This window comes from Balaenoptera borealis (assembly GCF_965194805.1).
Source record: "Balaenoptera borealis genome assembly, chromosome: 8".
In the NCBI taxonomy this organism is placed as follows: domain Eukaryota; kingdom Metazoa; phylum Chordata; class Mammalia; order Artiodactyla; family Balaenopteridae; genus Balaenoptera; species Balaenoptera borealis.
In genome coordinates, this window is record NC_138865.1 from 57,528,744 (window position 1) to 57,542,862 (window position 14,119).

General features: G+C 35.3%; 1 protein-coding gene across 25 annotated transcripts in view; it reads right to left on the bottom strand.

Annotated features, from left to right (window-relative positions):
* The window catches only part of CCDC171 (coiled-coil domain containing 171), a 379,181-nt gene that overhangs the window by 54,337 nt on the left and 310,725 nt on the right, over positions 1-14,119 (bottom strand). The window lies entirely within an intron of this gene.

Here is a 14,119-nt window from a genome sequence, read left to right on the forward strand (position 1 = left end):
TAAATTCAAGTTGTAATTTGACCTAAATTTCAATCTTAAGACACACAACAGATGGATATATAAGCAAGATATTTCAAAATGAGCTCAGTAAAATTTTCAAACCACCTAGAAAACAAATGTTTTGAAACAAAAGGAGCTGAACTAATCCTATGATTTTTTAAGAGTAAATAATATGATTCCTATATTGTAAGAAAAGCATAATTATTTCCATTCATATAACAGAGGAACACCCTTGCATTACACTGGCTATAATAAAATAAATAACATAAGCAAGTGCTGGTAACTTTTTCTCTTCCCTAAGTAGTGTAATATTTGGGAGAATTGTTGGGCCTCTGTATCACAGTTTAATCGTATTTTGTAGACTTTTGCTTCTAAAGCAAGCTGTAGTGAATTTTAAGTCCAAGAATACTATTACACCTTTGAAAGACTAAAAAGTCTTTCAAAATACTTCAAATACAGTAAAGTAAAATCAAACATTTCAAAGACATATTCAAATATAATTTTATGTTATTTACAAGAAAACCATGTTCCAACTGCAGCCACAACTTAGAACAATGGTAGACAGTCTGAAAATTTCCAAATTATATTCAATCTGAAGAGTCTGGTTTGAGAGAGCTTTAAGAAACTAGATATTTGGGCAATTCTGAATGCAAATGAAATAATCTGGTGAACAAAAAGTAAGAAACAACATACACAATGTCTGAGAAACAGAAGTAGGTGAATTATTTGTAGTTAAAAGAAAATTCATAGCTTTTTGCCTAACAAATTCCTATTTGCCCTCAAAAACCCAGTTCAGAAACCACCTCTTTAAAGAAGGCTCTTTTGAGCCCAAAGGCAGTGTTAACTTCTATTCTGATTCTCTGTGGGTCCCTCATGCTTGCTTCTACTATTGCATTTATTGCTTTGGCAGAAATGCATTAGTTTACATGTTTATATTCACTAGACTAAGGAGCTACCTAGGCCAGATACTGTGCCAAATCTAATCATCTCTGTATCTTCAGGGATGGCTTGAATGACTGACAGGAAGGAAGGAAGGAAGGAAGGAAAGGAGGGAGGGAGGGGAGAGAGAGAGACTGGAAAAGATGAAAAGCCACATTAGTCATATTCAGTTTGGCAAAAAATACCTTATAGAAAAGGATGAAGATACTTGGGAAAATATAACCTTAACACTCTAGTGAATAAATTACTAACCAAGTAATACTTTATTCAAAGTCAAAAAAAGAAGCAAAAGCATAGCTGTAGGCATAAAAAGATAAAGTACACAAAAGTTCATTCTATTACCCAACACTAAATAAGCATGGTACGACCTCATGTTTGGGAACATCTCACATGTCCTAACATTCCTTACCTTGAGTCATTCCAAGGTAAGCTGAGGGCTAATACTAACACAAAATATGTCGCTGGGTTTCAAAAGTAGATAAAAATCAGAAATTACAAAATCATATCTGTTTCTTCCTACACCGAGTCTCTCTCTACTTCTGTAAATTCATTTATCTTCTCCATTGAGATGGGGGACCAGGAATCACAAGTTCTATTTTTTTCTGGTTCTCATGCTGCCACTTACTTAGCTTTATCTTGTTGGGCAATGCCATGTCATCTCTCTGAGCCTCCACCTCCTCCCTCCATAAAATGGGAAGAAAAGTCAATTTTTTTGCTTATTTCTAAAACTGTTGTGAGGATCAGATAGTTAAAAATCTAATACAAAGCCATTCTCTTAACCCTTCAGCTACATGGCATCTAATACAAAAAAGCCCTCTAAAAATGGTAAGCTAGTAAATTTCATTGTAGTATTACCATTGTTCTATTTTTCAATTCTCCACTAAGATCTTAATGAGACAATCTGTGATAGGTGGCTTGTATACATGTGTTCCTGTTATATAAGGACCTAAAGTGCATAAAATGCATGAAAACTTACATAAAGGCCTTATTTAATAAAAAGAAGAAAGTACTCTTCTATCAATAATAGGCTCCTGGATTATTATCTCAATGTAAGTCATAATAGAACTGGCCTCTAACATATAAACAATTTCAACATTTAAAAAGTTACCCTATATCTTAAATTTGGAGAAACACATTTCATGAATTGCCATATACATGATATTCTAAAAGGAATTATAATATAAAAGGTGTTCCTTCAAATCTCTTTTTTAAAAAATAAAATATTTTTTGAGAAGTTATATCTGAATTTTTATATGATGGATGGAACAAAAGTCATAATTATTTTGGCTCCTTCCTTGATCTGCTTTTGATAACTAAATTCTAACATTCAGTGCAGTATTAAGAGAAACCACATATTATTTCTTTATAACATTAAAAAGAATAAAATAATAATCTACTTTTTGCTTAGGATTTAGAGTCTTAAGCATTTAAAATCTTTAAAGCAGTATTTCATTTGAGAGATGAAAGCAATTTTCTATAACACTTACTGTATAGGATATTTTTTTCAGAGCAGCAAAGGTAAGGTAATCAATACAGAAAGTATGTTCCATGGAACTAGTGTATGTAAAATATACTACATGCTTCTAAAATGAAAACCTCCTTCAGAACTGAAAGGTAGGGAGGAGTGTCAGTGAAATCGCAAAGCTATTCAAAGAATCCACAGCTCTTTTGAAGAAAAAAGAATGTTAACTTCCAGTATTAAAAAGTGATTCAAACTATGTTATAAAGGATGCCAGTGAAAAATCCAACTCTTTAATACAAAAGAAAGGTGCCAGCTTGGTAGAAGAAATGGAAATGACAGCTGGAATCAAGTGAGGGGGTGCGAGGAGGAGGGAGTGAGCATCTCATGACCTCTCTATCAATCTCCTGAAGTCTAGCGCTATACAATACCCCTCACTCCTGTATTAAAACATCACACCTTTTTACATTAGGAAACAATGACAAAGCAGCATGATACTGTCAAAAGCAAGCCCAGCACTTGAGAATTTATCCCATGTCATCTTTGGCCCTTGGGATTTTGACTATACCATGCAGTGAGATATGAAGCTCAGTAGGGTTTATCTAGTTATATGAGAAACAGAACAAAAAACAGTTTCTGGACAAAAATAGCCTTTTGTTTTAGAGATAATCTATTGTGTTTATAATCAGCATAACAAGATGAGAAAGTTCAAACATATAAAATTCCACGTCCTATCTATTTCAAGGAAAAGCATAAGTGTTTTAGAATACAAAAAATTCTGAGATACAAACAGGTGACTGTCACTTGAGGACTAGTATATTATTTATATAATTTGTTATGTACATATTATGTAGTTTAGACTGATTTCAAAATTGGACTTCAGGGAAAGTAGGAGCCTTGGGAAGCTGATGTTAGGAGAAGGAGCAATTAGTGGAAAATGTCATAAGGCCTAGATGCCAACAAAATAGTAAATTTTCTATTTATATTTTTGAGTAAGTAATTGGGAAGCAAAAACCTCTGACATTTACTTTAAATTTTGTAATTACGGATATACTTCATTTCTATATACTATATAAAGTAAGTATACCATGTAAAATAGATATACCAGATATACCAAATATATAGCTGTGTGGACTTGGTGCTGAGATGCTGAGCACCATATATATATATGAAATATATCATATTTATTATTCATATATATATGAAATATAATAAATCCCCATAATATGGGGGAAATGATTCCTACCTTACAAAGATTTTGTGGGGATTAAATGAATATTAATACATGAAAAGACCTTAACTATCTGGCACACAGTATACACTCAGGTAAATGTTAGCTATAATAATGACAACAATATCAAATTAGGAAAATTACTATTTTAACTCATAAAAGAAAGATTCAATATTTCTGAGGGGTATTATTGGACATATAAGTATTTTAAATACAAGTTATTCTACACATATTGAATATATTAAAATTCTTTCAAAAATAAAGAATTTTAGAGGCTAATGAATATTTACCTCCTAACAACAAAACGTCCCATTGATAATAAAAGTTACTATTTAAAGAACAAAATAATGCCATTTGCAGTGACATGGATGGACCAAGAGATGGTCATACTGAGTGAAGTCAGAAAGAGAAAGACAAATATCATATGATATCGCTTATATGTGGAATCTAAAAAAAGGGTACAAATGAACTTAACTACAAAACAGAAATAGAATTACAGATGTAGAAAACAAACTTATGGTTACCAGGGGGTAATGGGAGGTGAGGGATAAACTGGGAGGTTGGGACTGACATATACACACTATTATATAGAAAATAGATAACTAATAAGGACTTACTGTATAGCCCAGGGAACTCTACTCAATACTCTGTGATGGCCTATATGGGAAAAGAATCTAAAAAAGTGTGGGTATATGTATATTCGTAACTGATTCACTTTGCTGTACACCTGAAACTAACACAACATTGTAAATCAACTGTACCCTAGTAAAAAATTTTTTAAAAATTAAAAAAAAATAAAATAAAAGTTACTATTTAAGATGTCTTTCCTACGAATGAAAGTCTTAGAATGATAACATTCTCATAGTTTTTAGTATCAAATTTTAATCCTTGGCACCTGGAATTGAAGGAAAATTATTTTCTTCATTATCACAAAATTACTCTGTAAGGTTGCTCATTTAGTTGACTTACTTTCATTCCAATATTTTATAAATGTAGGGATACAGCAGAGAATGAGGGTTAAAGGGTCTCTTATTAGTAGTCTGCAAATAGCAACTACGTCCCCCAGTCAAGAGCCAGTCTAAGATCTGGAAATGGACTGTTTAGTTTGGATGTTTGGTTTCTGGCCCTGGCCCTAAATACTATTCACCATGACATTCCAGTACAAAGTTATGTAGGAACGACTCAATCAGGATGGCAGACTGCCATCCACCTCCTTGCTTTACCACACAGAATCGCATGTGTGTGTGTATGTGTGTGTGCATGCATGTGCAGGCATCAAAGCTGATAAGAATGCTTTCAGCTGACAAGAATTCTGAGGAATCAATAAGGAAGAGAAAGTAGAAGGGGCCAGAAACAAAATTTTAGAGAAACCCTATCCAAAACACAAGCAAGAAAACACTTCTACAAAGGTGCAACCAAGTACGAGTGGGCTTGAAACTAAGCATAAACAGCTATGAGAGGAAAGAGAGGGCCTTAACTTGGCTTTATCAGTAGCCCTGAAACCTCTTACTCTCAACGAAAAGTTATTACTAATGATTGTTAGTGAAAGAAATATGATTGGATATGCTTTACAATTTAAAAAATCTTGTATAACTTTTTGTGATACAGGTATCCCTGCTCTTTGAAAGTTTGCCTTATGCCACTTCACTTTCACAAAAGACCTGCACTTGTACCTGTTTTCGCTAACTGAAAGAAATCCGAAGAGGATTTTCGTTTTTACCAAAAAAGGCAAAAAGCAAAAATAGCGTTCACTGTTCGTTTTGCAGTGAGCCCTTTTGGAGGCAGTGCTCACGCTGAGCAGTGAGAGTGGCCCCTCCAAGCTCCTTCCCTGGGAAGTACTCTCAGCATCTCAGCACCAAGTCCACACAGCTTTGAACTGTGTCTGTGAGCATCTGTGCTTTGTCTCCATTTATTTTGTTCATCCATTAGCAAGATGGGGCCTAGGGTAACTGCTCCTTCACTTAACGCCATTTCAGCTTATGACAGGTTTTATAGGAATGCTCTGCTTTTGGATAGTGGGGAAACCTGTTTGGAAGTCTAATACTGAATCTTCACCCTGACCACTCCCATGACGTGGTAAATAGGGAAGATGCACTTGGCGAAGGTACACCACTGGTTGTGTTTATTAAATCATGACATGCATGTTTCAATCCTATCGATCAAGTAAATGAAGTTTTAATTGGAATTTTGGCTAAAAGATGTCCAACTTCCCTGAATTAATCAACTGTTCTTTAAACTAATATATGTCCTGTTTTTATATTTTCACAAATGCATTTTATACTAAATACATTTTATATTTTTAACAAAAATTCAAACACATTTTTTGGTTAAAAAATTTTGCTTCTGAACTTTTTATGTGTATACACATATATGAATTTTTATAGATTTAGATCAATTTTAGAAAAATTCCAAAATTCTGGAAACACTTCCAAACAACTATTTTCATAATGCTCCATAAAACTCCTTCAATAAAGCAGTTCATTGTTTAAAAAACTTCTTGTGACAGAATGTGTTTTGTCTTGGCTTCTTTAAAAAAAAATTTATAGATAGAATGCTTTTGATAGCCACTTGCCATCAAAGAAAAGGTCTACAGATTTGGAACCCTTCTCTTTATGTAACAGAAAAGTACATAATTCACACTCAAGTTCAAGAGTAATTTGAAGCACTTTGTCACAAGAAAAACAGCAAACCTTATATAGAAAATTTTAAAGACTACCTCTTATCTCATTGTAAACTACTGTAAAGACTACACTATGAAAAATAATTTAATCCATAAATTACTTAACCATACAGGGTACATAAGAGTTCGTGGTGAAATACAAAGAAAGTAAATAAACAAGTGACGACACCATTCTCAGCCCTGCTGCACTGTAGAATCCTTCCATCTTTTCCCAAAATACCTAGCAGGAAATATCAATGTCTAAAAAATGGACCAAGTGATGACACCAGTGCCAATCCATATCAAAGAATAAAAATTTTATCTCTTACTTTATTAAAAAAAAAAGGGAGAGTCCATTGTCTTGCATACCCACTGGGATGTATTCAGTCTCCAAAGTGAGCTAAAATGGAAAAAAAATTGGAGACTTCCATATATAGATTTTACTTTATATTTAGTTCTTTTAATAGACTACATTTTTTAGAGCAGTTTCAGGTTCACAGAAAAATTGAGTGGGAAGTACATAAATTTCCCATATACCCCCTGCCCCTACACACCCAAAAACATCCCGCACCAGAGTGGTACATTTGTTACCATCAGTGAACCTACACTGACACATCATCACCCAAAACCCATAGCTTGCATTTGTGTTGACTCTTGGTGGTGTACATTCTATTGGTTTGGACAAATGTATAATGACATGTACCCACCACGGTAGTATCACACAGAAGAGTTTCAGTGCCCTAAAAATTCTCTGTGCCTACTCATTCTTCCCTCCTCCCCAATCCCTGGCAATCACTGACCTTTTCACTGTCTCCATAGTTTTTATATTAACTTTTTAATCTTTCTTTTAAAAATCTTTTAAAATCCTATCTTTAAAATATTCTACTTTTTTTTGTTTTATGTTATAGAGCTTATTTAATAATAACACAAGTATACAATTTATAAAGGTATAAATATACATACATACATATTTTGGAGATACTGGTTCAAAAATAAAAGTAAGCAATCAACAAGTATGGAGAGCACTCCTCTACATCACAGGGTGACTGAGCTAGGCAGCTCTTCCCCTACTGGTGTGAAGGAGAGCGGCAACAGCTGTGTTTGTGCCCACAAACCAAAACAGAGAGTGGCCTACAGTCAGAAAGGCACAAGTTGCTGGAGAGGGTGTGAAAAAAAAGGGAACCCTCCTACCCTGTTGGTGAGAATGTAAATTGGTACAGCCACTATGGATAATAGTATGGAGGATCCTAAAAAAACTAAAAATAGTGCTACCATATGATCCAGCAATCCCACTCATGGGCCTATATCTGGAGAAAACCATAATTCAAAAAGATACAAGCAGGAGTCAAGATGGCGGTGTGGGAAGACGCTGAGTTAGCATCTCCCCACAACTAGGGTGCCTGCCAGTTGCTGGTGGGGGACCCTGACACCCAAGGAATTGGGAGGAACCCCCAAGTGAACCAGTCACTCAAGTCCAGGAAGCAGAGAGAGTCCCATACAGGATAAACCCTAGGAAAAATACACCAAGACAAATAGTAATCAAACTAACAGAAATTAAATTCAAAAAAAAAATTAAAAGCAGCAAGGGAAAAACAAAAAAAATAACATACAAAGGAATCCCCATAAGGTTATCAACTGATTTTTCACCAGAAACTCTGCAGGCCACAAGGGAGTGGCAGGATATCCTTAAAGTGATGAAAGAGAAAAAGCTACAACCAAGATTACTCTACCCACCAAGGGTCTCATTCAGATTCTACAGAGAAATCAAAAGCTTTTCAGACAAGCAAAAGCTAAGAGAACTCAGCACCACCAAACCAGCTTTATAACAAATGCTAAAGGAACTTCTCTAGGCAGGAAACACAAGAGAAGAAAAAGACCCACAAAAACAAACCCAAAACAATTAAGAAAATGGTAACAGCAACATACATATCGATAATAACCTTGAATGTAAATGGGTTAAATGCCCCAACCAAAAGACACAGACTGGCTGAACGGATACAAAAACAAGACCCATATATATGCTGTCTACAAGAGACCCACTTCAGACCTAGGGACACATACAGACTGAAAGTGAAGGGATGGAAAAATATATTCCACACAAACGGAAATCAAAAGAAAGCTGGAGTAGCAAGACTTGTATCAGATAAAATAGACTTTAAAATATAGACTGTTACAAGAGATAAGGAGGGACACTACATAATGATCAAAGGATCAATCCAAGAAGAAGATATAACAATTATAAATGTTTATGCACCCAACATAGGAGCACCTCAATACATAAGGCAAATGCTAACAACCATGAAAGGAGAAATCAAAAGTAACACAATAATAGTAGGGGACTTTAACACCCTACTTACACCAATGGACAGATCATCCAAACAGAAAATAAATAAGGAAACACAAGCTTTAAATGACACAATACACTAGATAGATTTAATTGATATTTATAGAACATTCCACCCAAAAGTGGCAGAATACATTTTCTTTTCAAGTGCACATGGAACATTCTCCAGGATAGATCACATCTTTGGCCACAAATCAAGCCTTGGAAAATTTAAGAAAACTGAAATTGTATCAAGCATCTTTTCTGACTACAACGCTATGAGACTGGAAATCAATTACAGGAAAAAAACTGTAAAAAAAACACAAATACATGGCAGCTAAACAGTGAGCTACTAAATAACCAAGAGATCACTGAAGAAATCAAAGAAGAAATTTAAAAATACACAGAAACAAACGACAATGAAAACATGATGACCCAAAACCTATGGGACACAGCAAAAGCAGTTCTAAGAGGGAAGTTTATAGCAATTCAATCTCACCTCAAGAAACAGGAAAAACCTCAAATAAACAATCTAACACTACACTTAAAACAACTAGAGAAAGAGGAACAAAGAAAACCCAAAGTCAGTAGAAGGAAAGATATCATAAAGATCAGAGCAGAAATAAATGAAATAGAAAGGAAGAAAACAAGAGCAAAGGTCAATAAAACTAAAAGCTGGTTCTTTGAGAAGATAAACAAAATTGATAATCCCTTAGTCAGACTCATCAAGAAAAAAAGGTAGAGGACTCAAATCAATAAAATTAGAAATGAAAAAGGAGAAACCACAACTGATACCGCAGAAATACAAAGGTTTGTAAGAGACTACTACAAACAACTATATGCCAATAAAATGGACAACCATGAAGGAACGGACAAATTCTTGGAAGGGTACAATTTTCCAAGACTGAACCAGGAAGAACTAGAAAATATAAACAGACCTATCACAAGTAATGAAATTGAAACTGTAATAAAAAATCTTCCAACAAACAGAAGTCCAGGACCAGATGGCTTCAAAGGTGAATTCTATCAAACATTCAGAGATCCTTCTCAAACTCTTCCAAAAAATTGCAGAGGGAGAAACACTCCCAAATTCATTCTACGAAGCCACCATCACCCTGATACCAAAACCAGAACAAGATATCACAAAAAAAGAAAACTATAAACCAATATCACTGATGAACATAGATGCAAATATCCTCAACAAAATACTAGTAAACAGAATCCAACAACACATTAAAAGGATCATACACCATGATCAAGTGGGATTTATCCCAGGGATGCAAGGATTCTTCAATACACGCAAATCAATCAATGTGATACACCACATTAACAAATTAAGGAATAAAAACCATATGATCATCTCAATAGATACAGAAAAAGCTTTTGACAAAATTCAACACCCATTTATGATAAAAACTCTCCAGAAAATAGCCATAAAGGGAACCTACCTCAACCTAATAAAGGCCATATATGACAAACCCACAGCAAGCATCATACTCAATGGTGAAAAACTGAAAGCATTTCCACTAAGATTAGGAACAAGACAAGGATGTCCACTCTCACCACTATTATCCAACATAGTTTTGGAAGTTTTAGCCACAGCAATCAGAGAAGAAAAAGAAATAAAAGGAATACAAATTGGAAAAGAAGAAGTAAAACTGTCACTGTTTGTCGATGACATGATACTATACATAGAAAATCCTAAGGATGCCATCAGAAAACTACTAGAGCCAATCAATGAATTTGGTAAGGTTTCAGGATACAAAGTTAATGCACAGAAATCTCTGGCATTCCTATATACCAACAATGAAAAATCAGAAAGAGAAATTAAGGAAACAAGCCCATTCACCATTGCAACAAAAGGAATAAAATACCTAGGAATAAACCTGCCTAAGGAGGCGAAAGACCTGTACTCAGAAAACTATAAAACACTGATGAAAGAAATCAAACATGACATAAACAGATGGTGAAATATACCATGTCCTTGGATTGGAAGAATCAATATTGTGAAAATGGCTATACTACCCAAAGCAACCTACAGATTCAATGCAATCCCTATCAAACTACCAATGGCATTCTTCACAGAATTATAACAAAAAACTTTACAATTTGTATGGAAACACAAAAGACCCCGAATAACCAAAGCAATCTTGAGAAAGAAAAATGGAGTTGCAGGTATCAGGCTCCCCGACTTCAAACTATACCACAAAGCTACAGTAATACAGACAGCAATGGTACTGACACAAAAACAGAAATATAGATCTATGGTACAGGATAGAATGCCCAGAGATAAACCTACGCACATATGGTCACCTAATTTACGTGAGGAAATTTTATGTTTTTAAATGTTTTAGAGGAAAACACAGGAAAAACACCCTTTGACATAAACCATAGCAAGATATTTTTTGACCCACCTCCTAGAGTAACGGAAATAAAAACAAAAATAAACAAATGGGACTTAATTAAACTTTAAAGCTTTTGCACAGCAAAGGAAACCATAAACAAGACAAAAAGACAACCCTCAGAATGGGAGAAAATATTTGCAAATGAAACAACAGACAAAGGATTAATCTCCAAAATATACAAATAGCTCATGGAGTTCAATATCAAAAAAACAAACAATCCAGTTAAAAAATGGGTGGAAGACCTAAACAGACATTTCTCCAAGGAAGACATACAGATGGCCAAGAGGCACATGAAAAGATGCTCAACATCACTAATTATTAGAGAAATGCAAATGAAAACTACAATGAGGTATCACCTCACGCCAGTCAGAATGGCCATTATCAAAAAATCTAGAAACAATAAATGCTTTCCAGTGTGGTGAAAAGGGAATCCTCCTGCACTGTTGGTGGGAATGTGAATTGATACAACCACTATGGAAAACAGTATGGAGGTTCCTTAAAAAACTAAAACTAGAACTACCATATGACCCAGCAATCCCACTACTGGGCATATACCCTGAGAAAACCATAATTCAAAAAGAGACATGTACCACAGTGTTCACTGCAGCACTATTTACAATAGCCAGGACATGGAACCAACCTGAATGTCCATCGACAGATGAATGGATAAAGAAGATATGGCACATATATACAATGGAATATTACTCGCCATAAAAAGAAACGAAATTGAGTTATTTGTAGTGAGGTGGATGGACCTAGAGTCTGTCGTACAGAGTGAAGTAAGTCAGAAAGAGAAACACAAATACTGTATGCTAACACATATATATGGAATCTAAAGAAAAAAAATGGTACTGATGAACCTAGTTGCAGGGCAGGAATAAAGATGTAGACGTAGAGAATGGACTTGAGGACACAGGGCGGGAAGGGGAAGCTGGGGTGAAGTGAGAGGTGAGAGTAGCATCGACATATATACACTACCGAATGTAAAATAGTTAGCTAGTGGGAAGCAGCAGCATAGCACAGGGAGATCAGCTCGGTGCTTCGCGATGACCTAGAGGGGTGGGATAGGGAGATGGGAGGGAGGCTCAAGAGGGAGGGGATATGGGGACATATGTATGTATAAGGCTGATTCACTTTGGTGTACAACAGAAACTAACACAGTACTGTGAAGCAATTATACTCCAGTAAAGATCTATTAAAAAAAAAAAGATACATATACCCCAATGTTCACTGCAACACTATTTACAATAGCCAGGACACGAAAGCAATCTATATGTCCATCGATGGATGAATGGATAAAGAAGATGTGGTACCTGTATACAATGGAATATTACTCAGCCATAAAAAAGAATGAAATAATACCATTTGCAGTGACATGGATGGACCTAGAGATTGTCACACTGAGTGAAGTAAGTCAGAGAGAGAAAGACAAATATCGTATGATATCACTTATATGTGGAATCTAAAAAAAGGGTACAAATGAACTTATTTACAAAACAGAAACAGAGTCACAGATGTAGAAAACAAACTTATGGTTACCAACGGGGGAAGGGGGCAGGGATAAATTGGGAGATTGGGATTGACACATACTCACTATTATATATAAAAAAGATAATGAATAAGGACCTACTGTATAGCACAAGGAACTCTACTCAATACTCTGTAATGACGTCTGTGGGAAAAGAATCTAAAAAAGAGTGGATATGTGTATATGTATACTGATTCACTTTGCTGTACAGCAGAAACTAACACAACATTGTAAATCAACTATACTCCAGTAGAAATTAATTTTTAAAAAAAGGCACAAGTAAGGCTTCAGGAAGCCTCCACATCCAGAAGACAATCTACCAACTCACTGTGCCCAGCAGCGTGGATGTCCCATTTCTTTCCCTAACACCGAGATGCAAGCTCCAGTAATCAGAATCCTTATCTACATAAGCACAAAAGCAGCACCACACTCTAGGATTACCAAAAGCTTAATGACATAAAACAACACAAATATAGTATCTCATAGTTTCTATGGGTCTAGCATGGGTTAGCTGGGTCTTCCACTCAGGGTCTTACCAGGCTGAAATAAAAGCTTCAGCTGGAGCTGCAATCTCTCTGAGACTCAGGGCCCTCTTTCCAAGTTCATTCAAGTTGTTGGCAGAATTTAGTTCTTCCAGTTGTAGAACGGAGGTCTCCATTTTCTTGCTGGATTCAGCCAGCAAGAAAATCAGCCAGGGTGATTCTCAGCTAAGGAACCCCCTCAGGTCCTTGCCAAATGGACCCCTCCTTTCTCAGCTTGGCTGTTGGCTTTCTTCCAGGCCAGAAAGAGCACATCTCTGGCACTTCACCTTCTTTTAAAGGGCTCATCTGATTAGGTCAGGCCCATCCAGGATAATCTCCTATTTACTGGTCTCACCCTCAAGGAGAGAGGGTAAATTATATAATGCATGTACAGTACATCAGGCGGAAGATCTTGGGGGTCATATCATAATTCTGATTACCACAACCTAAACCACAGACCTTATACAAAAATGAACTCAAAATTGATCATAGATTTAAATGTAAAATATAAAGCTGTAAAAGTTTCAGAAGAAAATGTAGGAGAAAATCTTCGGCATCTAGGGCTTGGCAAAGAGTTCTTAGATATAATGCCAAAAGCATGATTCATAAAAGAAAAAAAATCAGTAAGTTGAATTTCATCAAAATTTAAAACTTTTGCTTTGTGAAAGATCTTGTTATGAAGATTAAAAGACAAGCTACAGACAGGAAACAACTCGCAAAGCACCTATCTGATAAAAAACTAGTTTCTAGAAAATATTTTTAAAACCCTCAAAACTCAATAGTAAAAAGACAAACACTCCAATTAGAAAATGAGCAAAATAAGGTACATTTTACCAAAGAATTCTCTTATACAAATTGCAAATCAGCATATTAAAAGGAGTTTCAAAATCACTAGCCATTAGAGAAAGAAAAAACCCACAGTGAGATATCACTACATACCTAATGGAAGGGCTAAAAGAATAACTTGTGACAACATCAAAAGCTGGCAAGGGAACAGAGAAACTGGATCTCTCATACATCCTGGTGAGAATAAAGAACGGTACAGCCATTCTAG